This window comes from Leopardus geoffroyi, chromosome C2, assembly GCF_018350155.1.
Source record: "Leopardus geoffroyi isolate Oge1 chromosome C2, O.geoffroyi_Oge1_pat1.0, whole genome shotgun sequence".
Lineage (NCBI taxonomy): Eukaryota > Metazoa > Chordata > Mammalia > Carnivora > Felidae > Leopardus > Leopardus geoffroyi.
The window spans coordinates 114,426,282-114,441,063 of NC_059333.1; the positions used below are offsets into that span (position 1 = coordinate 114,426,282).

The 14,782-nt window shown below is 42.2% G+C and overlaps 1 long non-coding RNA gene across 1 annotated transcript; it reads left to right on the forward strand.

The window, feature by feature from the left end:
* The first annotated feature begins 707 nt into the window (after positions 1 to 707).
* Positions 708 to 9,142, forward strand: LOC123611402. The gene is made up of 4 exons (XR_006718644.1): positions 708 to 830; positions 1,075 to 1,206; positions 6,508 to 6,584; positions 9,071 to 9,142. It is a non-coding gene; the product is annotated as an uncharacterized LOC123611402 (long non-coding RNA).
* Positions 9,143 to 14,782: the final 5,640 nt, after the last annotated feature.

Here is a 14,782-nt window from a genome sequence, read left to right on the forward strand (position 1 = left end):
CTTTCTCCGCCCAAGAAATCATGGCCATCATTTGATTCCATCCCAAAACGAACCCCTAACGGCTCTTCCCGAGGGTTGTCCTACAAGGGAGTATGGCTTCAGATCAGGGCAGGTCACATAGGGCCTTCCTTTCCCAGGTAAATGCCTTTACCTTGGCAGCAGGCAGTTTTATGAGTACTTTCCAGGATTCAGAAAGCCTTGAAGAACTAAAATTGAAACAACCAATCCAATTACTTGCATATTCAGAAGCGCTTGACTCAAGGTCAAGCTTATTCAACAATAAGAGAAAGAACTCCAGGTGGACCTGATTGAGCCCAGAACAGTAGAGGTGTTGGTTTGCCCTAAAAGATTTCTTGTGTGCTTTGCTTTATACTTGGCAACTGAGGCCTACGGGTGCTACTTTGTCTTTGGGCCACAAGGTCCGTATTGATTGCTCCTTAAAGATGAGTGGAGGTGATGGCAGGCACTCGAACACTGAGGAAGAGGCCCACATCGGCCCCAGAATCAGCTAAGCTGGAAGGGGCCAGCCCTTGGCCAAATGCCCAAGGAGATGAGGTTTGTCTCCTGTGCTGCAGCCTCCTTTTATGGGGTTCTCCGTGACACCTCCTCAGAGTGACATGGGGACAGGGTCCACATTGTGAAGTCACCAGACCTGGCTTCAAAGCCCTTTAGATATACAGCCTGGTGCAGAGGTGATCAAAGTACACAAGGCCTGCAGGCCAAATCCAACCCACTGCCTGATTTTGTAAATACAGGCTTTTTTTAGAACCTGCAGCTGCCCTAATTCATTGATGAATCCTCTATGGTGCTTTTGCATTACAATAGCAGAGGTGAGTACCTACAACAGAGACCAAATGGCTTTCAGAGATGAAAACATTTGTCATCTGACTTTACAGAGTTTGTGGACCCCTGGCCTAGAGCAAGTGACTCAACTTCAAATTCGTTATGCCAGTGAATGCCAATAATAACACTAGTCCAAAAGTTTTTATGGCAATGCTAACAAGCGTTAAAAACAAATGAAAAAGTACTTTTAGAAAACTCTAGGTTTAACAAGGATGTGTTTCTTTACTGCAGGCCCTCTCAGAGCCTTTAAGAAGCCAGTAAGGAAATCCAGCTGCATTTCCCTGGAACCCTGTTGTCATGGAGTGTCCCCGATGCTGGGATGCATGTACCTGAGGGCATATGAAGACTTCTCAAGGGATACAGGTAATTTAAAAGGAATCAATTTCCAGATCTTAATTCCGTATGTTTCCTTTCATAGAACTGATCCACCTGAGAATAAGACTGCCTTCCCAATGCTGTGGGCTGTTCCCCTTGGTAAAAGAGAGGCTGGCCCCTCACTCACCCCAAATCTTACCATGAGGACCTACACTGGGTTGCCTGCTCCTTGAATGTTAAATCATGAAGCACTTAGGATCCCATTTTACCCAGAGTTGTGTTAAGCCTGAAGCTGTGCATGAATGCAGTATTTGGGACATGCTGATCTGCTCGGAATTCAGAGTAACTGAAATGATACCGATTTGTAACGTATGTTCTTTAGTCTATAACTGGAATGTTTTTCTGAGACCACCAAATGTTTTGAGATACATCAAAGAAAACTCATGGGAAAAATTTTACATTTTTTTCTTTCAGATTTGATTCTCTCTCTCTCTTTTTTCTTTTTTTTTAGAGAACACGTGTGCGCAAGTGGGGCAGAGGGGGAGACAGAGAGATACAGAGAGAGAAAGAAAGAGAGAGAGAGAGAGAGAGAGAGAGAGAGAGTCTTAAGTAGGCTCCACTCTCAGCATGGAGCCCGATGCAGGGCTCGATTCCATGATCCTGGAATCATGACCTGAGCTGAAATCAATAGTCGGACGCTTAACCGATTGAGCCACCCAGATGCCCCTAGATTTGATTCTCTTTATTCAATAAGCAGTTAAAATTTGTTTTAGCAAGTCATATTATAAAATATTTGTCAATTGTATTGATCCTCACCTGAATTCAAGTGTTTTATATTTTCTACTATTAATTTTAAAAAGCCTCTATATTGACGATGGAAAATCTTGATGTTTCAGAATTCTCTTAGGAAGTAGGAGAGCAAAAAAGTTTAGAGACCTGTCTCTGGCAGGACTAGCTTTCCGGCATTCTCTGAAAAACAGTAAATTAGGGCGACTTGGATGAAGAGCCATTAAGAGGCCCAGCATGAGGCTTCCACTCCAGAACCATCAGTTCTGTCCTCTGTCAGTTCTCTCCTCCGTCTGTTCTCTCCTCCATCAGTTCTCTCCTTCGGGGCTCCTTCTGAAGCCACGTGGATAACTGCTCTCTCCCTTCTCCAGAAGCCCAAACTTGCTCTCAGGACAGGGTCAGATGGCTTAGTTCATACTGAGGGATGGCTGATAATTCAGGGTTCATGCTCACACATGACTCAGCATTTTCTTCGGAACACTGGAGAAAATACAAGTCAGCGGGAGAGGAATGGCAGTGCTGGGGAGCTCTCCTGGCTCTCTGGCATCAGGCCACTGAAAGTGACTATTCGTGCGAGTTTCCTTTGCAGGTGACTTTTTACTGGAACCAGTGCTTCTTGAGCCCCAACCAAAGAATGCTTCGGAATAGAGTCTCAGGATGTGGTCCAGGAGCCTGAGGCTGCAGGGTGGAACCTGGTCTCAGGAACACATTCCTTCTGGAAAGATCACATGAGGGAGGGGTTCGGGGAGGGCTTTAACCAGGAACACTTCTGCGCCTTCTCCTGGCACCACCCACACTGGGCCAGCTTGTGGTATTTGGGGCTGTGTTGCTTTCTTGAAAGTTAGAGAACAATCTGAAAGGGCCAATTTTGTTTCTTCAGCCTCACAGATGAATTCAGCAAAATATTTAGCAGAGTGCAAGAAATTCTGACCTCCCTCCCACCATTTTAGGAAAGCCCAACAAGCAAATCAAACACAAAGTGATGACATTTTCACTATTCACCTCCTGAACATCATTGCTGGCCTTGTACACCTTTGTTCAGTTTGTGGTAGGGGCTGCTGCTTCCAAAGGGAAGCCCCCGCCCACAGGACTGCTTTCAAGTAATATTCCAAATCACCATCCCAAGAGGCGCCAGGAGGATTTATTTTCCAGAAGGCTTGATTCCTGAATGAGAGGACTTTGTAAGCCATCATAACGACTCCTTTAGGCTTTGCTCCCTCACCCTTCCTTAATGCATCAGTTAAGACTAAGTTGAAAAAATAAAGGCAAAATCCCATTCAAATTGGCTCAAATAGTAAATGTATTCATTCATGTATCTGAGATCCAGGGGCAATTGATGTTTCAGGTCAGTTTTGATACAGCCACTCAGACAAGGCTACTAAAGTCCTCACCTCCGTTTTGCCACAACATGGGGGCCATCCTCAGGCTCCACATGACAGGCCTATAGCCCACCTGGCCCCACACCTTCCAACCCATGGCTACAACAACGATACATTTCACATATTCAATTCACACTCTACTGCCTGGGGTAAAAAAAAGTCTTATTAAACAGGAAAGGAAAAGATTTCTTTCATAGAAAGCTTAGCAAACATCTTATTTCTTATTGTCTCAGACTGGGTTATGCGCTCCAGAACCAATCACTGGATTAAGTCAGCCAGGACCAACCCCTATTGTGGGGAAAGAGTAAACTCCACCCAAACCATCGGTAGACCCAATTCCTTCCCCACCTTGAGACCACCTCCTTGTTAAATACAACAAGGCCGATCAGGAGTGTTATTCTGACTAAACATCTGAGCTCTTGACCTTTGCCTTGCCATGACCTTCAAGGTGGAACCCCTCCTTTGGCCCTCCTGACAGACACTTTGGCTTCTAAATTTCTGTCTCTTCTGGATGCAGTGTGGGTTACTGATCCCAGACCAGTGCCTCAACTGCCTACCCCACTGGACTGGAACTTAGTTTTGATGGGAACATCTGTCTAAGTCTCTCCTTTTCTCCTAAAGAGCTTTCCCCTTAAACATGGTGTCAGAGCCAGCCATTTTAGTACAGTGAAAGAGAATAGTCGGGTGAGTGATGGGTCCCCAGCCTCAGTTACTTTCATAAGTTAGCCTAAACGTAACCATCCCAGTCTGTTCCAACCATCCTTCCTTTGGTCCCTTCCGGTTAGCTGCCTTGCTTGTAGCTCTAACCCTTGACCAAGGGCAACACTAATGATAAACATGATCCCACTAAGGGCTTCTCCGTAAAGTCAGCTGTTTGCATTTCTCTCTAGGCAACCCATTCAGATATTAGCCGCAACCAAGTTAGGACAGGAATGAGCCCCTGAAACTCGTTGGCAAAGATCTGCCTTCCTGGGGTCTCATGTGGACATTCTTCCTTTCAGGCATCTGGACTCATGAATCTTTGCTGGCCCCTTGGGGCCCCCTGCCCATGCCAGTGTGGTGCACCCTAGCCTTCTGCACACCACTGCACCCAGACTTCACACCTCAGCCACATCAGAGCTCAGCCCCACACGCCCACAGCTAAGTCTTCCTTTGACCTTGGTAATGACCCAGCCAATCCTGGGAACAGCTCACTGCACCTGTGCTGCTTCTGTGAGCTGCAAGACGGCTGTGTCATCCAACACGCAGGTGCCCTGTGTACCTACCTGGAAATCTGCCTATCCTCCCCGGCCCTGATCTCTGGAAAACCTCAGTTAGCATATATGAGTTCTTTCCTGGATGACCCTGTGTCCATCCCTTGACTTTGGAAACAAATGCCTTCCCAAGCACAGTGGCACCCCAGGATTCTGGCAGCAGAAATTCCCTAAACCCACCTCCTATCTATTCTAATCCTACCTTGCTCCTCTCAGGTGAACTCCGATCCTGCTTTCCTTCCTAGCTTCTTCCCTTGTTTTTCCTCCTAAAAGCCATGTTTAACTGCTTTTTCACACTCTACTTTCTTCTCCCATGTTTCCACCCTAAGCTTGCTAGGTAACCTGGTAAAGAAAAATATTTCACCCCTCTCATTTAACATTTGATGCACAGGTAGTCCTCTTTCCTCTCATCATTAACATATTTCAAAAATTCAGCTTTGTCTTTCTCACTGCAACTCATTGCTCTGGGTGCGTCCCAGAAGTTCACAGAGTAGAAGACCGGCTCACCATCTGTTCCCCTCCGTCCTTCTATGTAGCACAAAGGATGGTCTAGACTTTAGAGGGGCCTAAAACTGAATTTTCCTTCCTTTGCACTGAGTCCTTGGGTATCTTTTTTACACACCTGTGTTACTATAGGTGAACATCAATTCTGGGTTTTTCCAAAGGGGATATTTGGATCAAAACAAATGGGGTGGACACGACACTTTCTGAAGCTCCAGTCATGCAAACATGCTCTTGCAATAAAACTCTAGGCTGGGGAGGAGATTCTTAGCATATGCCCTTCCGGACGTAGGCTAGCAGGAAGGGAATGGTGGTAACATATTGTAAAGGACTGAGGAGGTGGGGCAGAAGGGTAGAGAGAGTGGCATGAGGGAGAAGGCATGTGGAGGATGTTGCCTGTCCACCAGAAGTCACGTGTGGGCCTGACAGTTGCCACCTGATGCCTGTGACCATGGCCAGGATTAGAGGCAGCTGACTGGAACACTGATAATATTCCTGAATCTTCTCCACCTGGTGCCCTTTGGGGGGGACTAGAAACATCCTTGAACTGAAGAGAACAACTGTTTGACCTTCCTCTTTACCACCTCCCTTCTCTAATAATGGCCAGGATGTAAGAATCAAGGCAGAAAGTTATGTTGGCCTTGAGAAGAGTAAAAAAAAAACAAACAAAAAAACAAAAATTCTGCCAGCCCAAAGCAACATTCAATTCTCTCCCAACCTGTTAGGCAACCTTTCCACAAATCTCCACATTACAGGTAGGGGAGGTGAGGGCTCAGTAATTAGCAGTCAGAACAGAGAACAAAACTTCTCATTAGCTCCTCCTGGTCTCTCAGGCCCGAGCAAAAGCTCTCTCCTCACTGAGGCTATTTCTCCTTTCCTCTCCTGAGCCCTAGCAGACACAACAAACAAATCCAAACCTAAACAAATGAGGAAGCCAAAGCTTACTTGAACATTCAAAGATCAATGTAATTATAAGCATCTTTGTACTTTTGACTACTCTATTATTAATGTGAAATTAAACCCTGCTCTGAGCTCTCACAATCTGGGAAGTGTTCTGTAATCGTTATTTACTGATACGGCCCTGATATTGAACACTAGGGAACAGATATAATAAATAAAGCATGCTGCAAGTCTTAGGTATGATTACTTTCACATCAGACCAGCATGGGTTTGAATGGGGCTTTGCAACTTGTTGAGCCACTTAAATTCTCTGAGTTTCAGCTTTTGCATCAATAAAACAAGGATAATTATACCTACCACCCAGGGTTATTGCAAAGGTTTCAAAAAGGCCTAACAGAGCTTTTGGAAAATATAGCATGTCCTCGATAAGTATTATTATGCTACATTAATTAAAAGTTGCAACACAGTGTAATCAAAAGATCCAGATAAACAGAATGGCTCTTTTAAAAGTTTTTTCTTCCTTTTTGCAGTCAGCAGTGTTCGTGGAGCCCCTATACTGTCCCAGACACCATTCTAGAAGCAGGAAATACAGCGAGGAACAAGACAGGTATGGCCCCAGCTCTCCTGGCGGTTACCTGTGAATGGCAGGGAGACAACCATAGAAAAAGAAATAATAAAGAAGATAATTTCAATAGTCAAGTGCTGGGAAGGGAAGTAAGCAAGGTGATTCGATAGACAGTAACTGGTGGATTTTTAGGGAAGTCCTCTCTAACAAGATGGAAACTGAAGTGACACCTGACAGAAGGAGGAATCGCAGGAATACATGAGGAGAAAGGTAGAGGAAATCCAAGGCCCTGTTAGGAGGACAGAATGAAGACCGCTGTTACCGGAGTGTCATGAGGAAGAAGGAGAGAGGTGTGAGATGAGGTGGGGCGGGGGGGAGCAATGCAAGGGTTCTGGGTTCCTACCTCAACTCTGCCACCAATTTCACTTTGGATAAATCTCGTGAGTGCTTCTAGCCTCAGTTTGGCTGTCTATAACATGGGGGAAGGGACTGACCTTGATGTTGACATGAGTCAACTCTATGATTTGAACAGAATATAGATCGAACGCCATGTTACTCTTCCTATGATGACAACATTGGAGTCAAATAGAATTCTTACAGATTGCCTGGTTTGATTGTAAGTGTATTGATCTTCAGGAAACAGTTACCTATAAAACCTACCAGGCCCCACGAAATAGAACACTTATCTAGGATCATCCTTTGAATTAGTTGTGGCCAAAAGATTAGCTGACCACAGACTGGTCATGATGCGTGCATGAGCAGGGGAGGGGCAGAGAGAGAGGGGCACAGAGGATTTCAAGTGGGCTCTGTTGACAGCAGAGAGCCTGATGTGAGGCTGGAGGCTACAAACTGAGAAATCATGAGCTGAAGTCAGACGCTCAACCGACTGAGCCACCCAGGAACCTAGTTTAAAATTTTTATTTTAATTTTTCTGTCCTGTGTCTTCTCGACCTTTTTCTCAAACAACTGAGGAGCATGTATCAAGTCACACAACTGGGTTTAGGAAAACTTTCTATTCTTTCTTATTTAAAAAAAATTTTTTTTAATGTTTTATTTTATATTTGAGAGAGAGAGAGACAGAGACAGAGATAGCGACAGAGTGCAAGCAGGGGAGGGGCAGAGAGATGGAGACAGAATCCGAAGCAGGCCCCAGGCTCTGAGCCACCAGCACAGAGCCTGACACAGGGCCGAACCCATGAGAAGTGAGATCATGACCTGAGCCGAAGTCAGATGCTTAACCGACTGAGCCACCCAGGCGCCCCCAAAACGTACTCTTCTGTTCAATAGCATTAACTCACATGGAAAACCATCCTGAATAGTCAAAATGCTCTTTGTAAATCTTCATCCTCTGGAATATTAAAACAACTCTGACTGTATTCTAGTTCTAGTCTCTTCTCTAAGTATTTAATATGCAGTTGGTCCACCACCAGGGTTAAAGTGCATTTAAGAAATGACAAACCATCCACCATCATCACCAGTGACATAGCTGATTTAGGGTCCGAAGAAGCTTACAACTAAATGAAATTCCAAGCCATCCAGATCAAGAAGGTTAGCGCTCATCATGAGGTCATCCTAGTACAACAGATTTACACTAAAACTATCCTGGTCCAATGAGTAACTCTCCTGCTCTTTTGAAAATTTATTTATTTATTTTGAGAGAGAGGCAGAGGGGCACAGCAGGGAGAGGGGTAGGGAGGGAGAGAGAGAATTCCAAGCAAGCTCTATACTCATAGTGCTCAATCTCATGAACTGTGAGATCATGACCTGAGCTAAAATCAAGAGTTGGATGCTTAACCAACTGAGCCATCCATGCACCCCCTATTATCCTGCTTTTAAGGGCATCTGTTTTTCAAGCCCTTGTAACTTCTTTGGCGAACTATTCCAGAACTTAAAAACAACAACAAAAACTTCCCAAATTCTTCGTTATTCCTCATCTGAAGCTCTTATATAGCTTTTTGAACTATTCCCAATTCTGCCTAAGTGGTACAGAGTAAGCAGGTGGTCTCTCTCCACACAGTAATATTTTAAAACAAATAACAGTACAATAACATAGTGCTTACTAATCTAGATTCTTTACAGATTACTCATTTAATCTTCACTGCAATCCCATGAGGGAGCTACTATTGTAAACCCCCTTTACAAATAGGAAAACTGAGATACAAAAGCCACCTGAGGCAGAGCTGGGATTCAAACCCAGACCACCTGACTCCAGGGTTCACACTTTCAGCCACATCACCATTTTGTCTCTCATAATTAAAATATCTAGTCAGGTTGCTATGCACAGATCTACCTGTTTCTTGGTTTAAGTGGTTCCTAAGAGAACCAGAAACATTTTTTTCCCTCTCGCTATTTAATAAATAAATGTATTACATTGTCTTCATCCTCAAAATGAAAGCCCAAGGTCTGTGCTTTGTCTACAAACTTTCAGAAATGGTCTTTGATTTATTCATGCTTTGTCATTAATGGAGAAAAAGACTTGCTGAGCCAAACTCAGCCAGTGTTTCCTACTCACCATCTAATTGTTTCAGAAAGCGTGGTCTCGTCCTGGAGTTACAGCAGGAATTCTGACCATCCACTATGACAGCAAGAGGCCACAAGATAAACTGCACAGTTAAGGCTGGCAAAGTAGATTGGAGACCCTAGGAGATGTATTGTTTAGGTTCATATGGAAGCTTTAGGAGTACTCTGGCTTTTTTCCATCATTATAAGAACTGTTCTAGGCAGAGAGGTGGTAGCTGAAGATGTCTATCTATCTATCCATCTATCTATCCATCCTACACTACACTATTCTACTCTGTACACACACACACGTGCACACACACACATGCATAAATGCACGCACACTCACATGTGCATTTTCTTTTCATTTTCTTTATTGGAACCAATGTGATAATTTCCTGCTCACCCTCTTGAGCCTTCATCATAGATAGAAAAGAAAAGCCCACTCCCCTAATTGTCTACTTCCCCAGCAAATTTCTAAGCTGTATATAGAGAGAATGCACATAATTTAAATATATAAAATATTATACTCTGTATCTATCATTTATCTATTTATCTATCTGTCATCTATCTATCTTCTATCTGTAATAGACATGTATTTCAGACCATAAATTTAGTGCTCTAAAATATATAACTTCATTTAGTCTCCTAATAACCAATGTTAGTATGTCTTAAATGGAAACAATCTCAATCAAGAAGGGTTTTTTCCTTCCATCTGTCTAAGTTGCTGGGGAAGAACTGAGTGCTTGTCTGAGTGAGAGTAGGCATCTGATCTGGGTCATTATCCACCCAATAATGGATACCCATCCAATGAATGAGGCATCCTCATTCCTGTCTGGTCGTCCATTGTCAATGCAGGGAGGCTTCAAGACTGCCAAGGTTGAACTCTCTCAGAGGTCATTCCAGGCCCCCCTTGTAGCCCAGGGTACAGATAAGTCTGTGAGGCTCCTGGGACCATGAACCCAGAACTCTATCGTATACTCAGGTATTCCAGGGGACCCTGGCTCTGGCTGCCTCCCTGGCCTTTGGATGGGTTGCAGGGAGGAGGGATTGTGTAAGAGAGTATATAGATGCTCACCAGATTCTAGGATCTTATTTGTTTTTTGTTTTGTTTTGTTTTGTTTTGTTTTGCGTTTTGTGTTTTTTTGTTTTTTTACACTTCTCCTCACCTTCCGCTCAGGGCCTCAGCATGGAGGAGGAAGCGGTGCATGGAAACCCCCTCTCAGACCACACCAGAGTTCAGTTAACTTCTCTTTGCCTCCCCTCCAATTCTCTTCTTTTCCTTCTCCCCTCACCTGTGGATCTTTGGGGGAATGATGAGTTGATAGGAAGACTCATTCTTTCTCATTAGTTTTTTTTAATGTTTAATTATTTTTGAGAGAAAGAGAGCATGAGTCGGGGGCAGGGGGCAGAGAGAGGGCAGAGGATCTGAAGCAGGCTCTGCACTGACAACAGAGAGCCCAACGTGGGGCTCAAACTCATGAGCCTTGAGATCATGACCTGAGCCACCCTAGCACCCTGCATTAGGTTTTCTCTATGCCCTGAGCCCTTGCACTTTTGAAAACCAAAAGCCTTTTCTCTGCTATAATTAGTTGAGGCAAAGAGGTTCTGTGCCTCACTGATGCAATGGGGCAAAGGGACACAGAATGTGAGAGACATTGGTCTCTTCATCAGTCACATGTACTCATTTAGGACTATCTAATATATGCCTACTCTATGAATCAACATGTATATATTTAATGCACAAGAATGATACTTATAGGCAAGATTCACCCATGTGTTTTTGGTCCATGGATTATAGTTTTTGTGAAAAATTAACCTATGAATAAATGGTTATAGCCAATTACTAAATATTTAAGTCATAAATATGTTCAATTTATGTTTCTAATTTAGGGTTTGGGGGATGTTGAGAGAAATGGGGAACCAGAAAAGAAGAGAGAGAGAGAGAGAGAGAGAGAGACATAGATTTCTCATCACCCACTGAAGCAAGAACTCCTGACTCCAGCACTCTGTAACAGTTGACTTACTGTAACCCCAGTCATGTCATTTAGCTTAATTGACAGCCTCATTTTCATCATTAATAAGAGTTTAAAATACATGGCAAATATAAGATCACAGATTTCAAATAATGAAGTTGATGGTACTTGAGGTTTAAAATATTATCTGATTCATGAAGACATTTTAGGGCACTGATCAGACAATAAAGAATCCCTAGTCCTTGTACCAGATGCTACAATTCAGTGTGTTTTTCTTGGTCTGAAATTGTCTTCAAGCTAGACTCAGACACGCTTAGGAAAAAGTCAGATCAAGTAAGATCTTTGTATGCAAATTGTATGTACAAGGAATTGTTGAAGGAGAAGCAAATCAGTCTTTGATTGGATTGATCACATTTCTAAAAAAAATTTTTTTAATGTTTATTTTCGAGAGAGAGAGAGGGAGAGAGACAAAAGGTGAGCAGGGGAGGGGCAGAGAGCGAGGGAGACACAGAATCTGAAGCAGGCTCCAGGCTCTGAGCTGTCAGCACAGAGCCCAACACGGGGCTTGAACTCACGAACCGTGAGATCATGACTTGAGCTGAAATCAGACACTCAACTGACTGAGCCACCCAGGCAGCCCAGGATTGATCACATCTTTAACTTCTTGCTACTAGTCTAAGGCAAGAATTTAATTTTTATTTTTCCTTAAACATGCAAAGAGAAATATTTCTCCTGTAGGTAAGGAGATTCATTGTGGCAGGTTTTGATTAACTGTGTGGAGGGCACAGTTATTTAGAGAAAAGATAACCCCATTTTTCAGACTAGCCTGAATCTTGAGAGGACAATATTCCTCTTCCAGGTTGTTGGGCATCAGTCTGTTTTTGTTCCTGGATGTGTAAACATATTGTCACTGTAAACCCTGAATGATAAGACTGAGGGAAAACATAGTCTCAGGAATTACCTGGAAAAAAGCCAGGATTACCTGGAAGGGTAATCCTAGGTGGAATCCTAGGGGGACAGGATACCCAACTGAAGTTAAATTTCAAAAAAAATAGTACATATAAGTCCCAAGTATTGCACAGGACACCCCTACAGGGGTGGGATCATGTGAAGACAGGAAGTGGCTACTAGCTAAGAGCTCAGTGGAAATTATAAGTGCTCATCAACCAAAAGAGTAAACAAGTGGCCACAGAGGCCACTTGACCCCTGGCCTTTCCAGCTTCAGAAAGTAGCTCAGAACCAAATTCCCCCTTAGGAGCCCTAAAAATGCAACCGGCAAACTGAAACAATGGTACTAACATGAGCCTACCTTGGAATTAGCCTGAGCAGCTTCGCACAGGATTCAAGGGAGACCAGAGTGGGGCAGAGAAAGGAACGAGAGCCAGCGCACCCAGGAGGCTGTGTTTGTCATGCCAATCTGTGGCTCGTCTTTAAATTATCTTAGCACACAAAATCTGTGTTCCGGAAGCTCATCTGTTTCTGTGCTTTTGTATTTTCCTTTTTTGGTCTTCTTGTGCTTTCCCCTTATTTGTCAATCAACTTTCTTTTTCAAAATTCTAGCTTTTGTGACTGAATAATTAACATCTATGCCTCTTGTCTTGATTACCCTCATCAATCCATCCTCTGTGGCAATCTGACGACTTTCTATTTTAAAATCAACTTTATTGAGGTACATTTTGCATATACTTCACCAATTTTATGTGTATGCTTCTGTGTTCTGATAAACGTATACAGTTATATAAACACCACCACAATCAAGATAGAACTTTTCCATAACACCAAAAAGCTCCCTTGCACTTCTTTGTAGGTAATGTCTTCCTTCTATACTTGGACCCTGGCAACCACTGATGTGCTTTCTGTTACTACAGTTCTAGAATTTCATATAAATGGAACCATATTGCATATAATCTTTTGCTTACAGCTTTTTTCACTTAGCATAATGCTTTTAAAATGCATCCATATTGTTGTGTATATCAGTTGTTCATTCCTTTATACAGATCTTCCAATATTTTGTTAGATTTATACCTAGTGTTTCATGATTTTTGATGCTAAGGCAAATGTTATTTTTATTTCAATTTCTATTTATTTATAGCATATGGAAATGGAATTTATTTTTTCATGTTGACATTGTATCTTGCAAAGTCGCTAAATTACTTTTCAGTTCAAGCAGCTTTTTCATAGATTCTTTGATATTTTTTATGTGGATAATCATGATACCTAAGAATATGTTTGTTTTTTTTTTCTTTCCAATATATATGCATGCTGTTTCTTTTTCTTGCCTTACTACACTGGCTAGGACCTCTAGTACAACACTGAATAGAAGTGATGAAGGGGCACCTGGGTGGCTCAGTCGGTTAAGTGTCCGACTTTGGCTCAGGTCATGATCTGACAGTCCGTGAGTTCGAGCCCCGCGTCGGGCTCTGTGCTGACAGCTCGGAGCCTGGAGCCTGCTTCAGATTCTGTGTCTTCCTCTCTATGACCCTCCCCCGTTCATGCTCTGTCTCTCTCTGTCTCAAAAATAAATAAACATTAGAAGTGATGAGATTGAAGGGTGCCTGGGTGGCTCAGTCAGTTAAGCATCTGACTCTTGATTTCGGCTCAGGTCATGATCTCACAGCTTGTGAGTTCCAGCCCCACATTGGGCTCTGAGCTAACGGTGCAGAGCCTGCTTGGGATTCTCTCTCTCCCTCTCTTTGCCCCTCCCCTGCTCATTCTCTCTCTCTCTCAAAATAAATATTTAAAAAAAAAATATATATATATAGTATATATTATTATTACATAAATATATATAATATATATTATTATATAAATATATTATCCTTATTATCCTTTTGTTGTCTGCAGAATCTGTAATGATATCTTCTGTTTCATTCTGGATATTTGTAATTTGTTTCTTCTTTTTTTTTTTCATGTCAATCTTGCTAGAAGTTAGTCAATTTTATTGATTTTTTTCAAAGAACTGGTTTTTTTGTTGTTTCAGTGATTTTTTCTATTGTTTTTCAATTTTAAATTTCATTAATTTCTGCTTTTCTTATAAATATTTTCTTCTTTCTGCTTACTTTGGGTTTATGTACTCTTCTTTTTCTAGTTTTTTTTTCTTAAAATTTTTTAACATTTATTTATTTTTGGGAGAGGAGGGGCAGAGAGAGGGAGACAGAGCCTCCAAAGCAGGCTCCTTACTGTGAGGGCAGAACCGATATGGGGCTCAAACCCAAGAACCATGAGATCATGACCTGAGCCAAAATCAAGAGTCAGCTGCTTAACCAACTGGGCCACCTAGATGCCCCAAATTTCTTAAAATGAAAGCTTAGAGACATTACTTCTTTCCTAATATCAGTCTAATTCTATAAAATTTCCTCTAAGCACTACTTTAGCTGATATGCTTTGTTTTCATTTGATTAAAACTATTTTGTAATTTACCTCGTGATTTTCTCTTTGATTGGTGAGGTATTTCACTCTGTACTGTTTAATTTCCAAATACTTAGTGATTTTCAGGATATCTTTCTGGTATTGAGTTTTAGTTTATTTCAGTTATGAACAGAGAACATACTTCGTATGATTTCAGTACTTTTGTTAAGGTTTGTTTTATGGCCCAGAATATTATTTATATTAGTGAATATTCCAGGTATACTTGATAAGAAAGTATATTCTGCTGTTGTGTGAAATGCTTTATAAATTAATAAGGTATAATTTGTTGATAGTGTTTCCAGACCTTCTACATATTTTTTAATTTATTTTATTTTTTAATTGAAATATAATTTAATA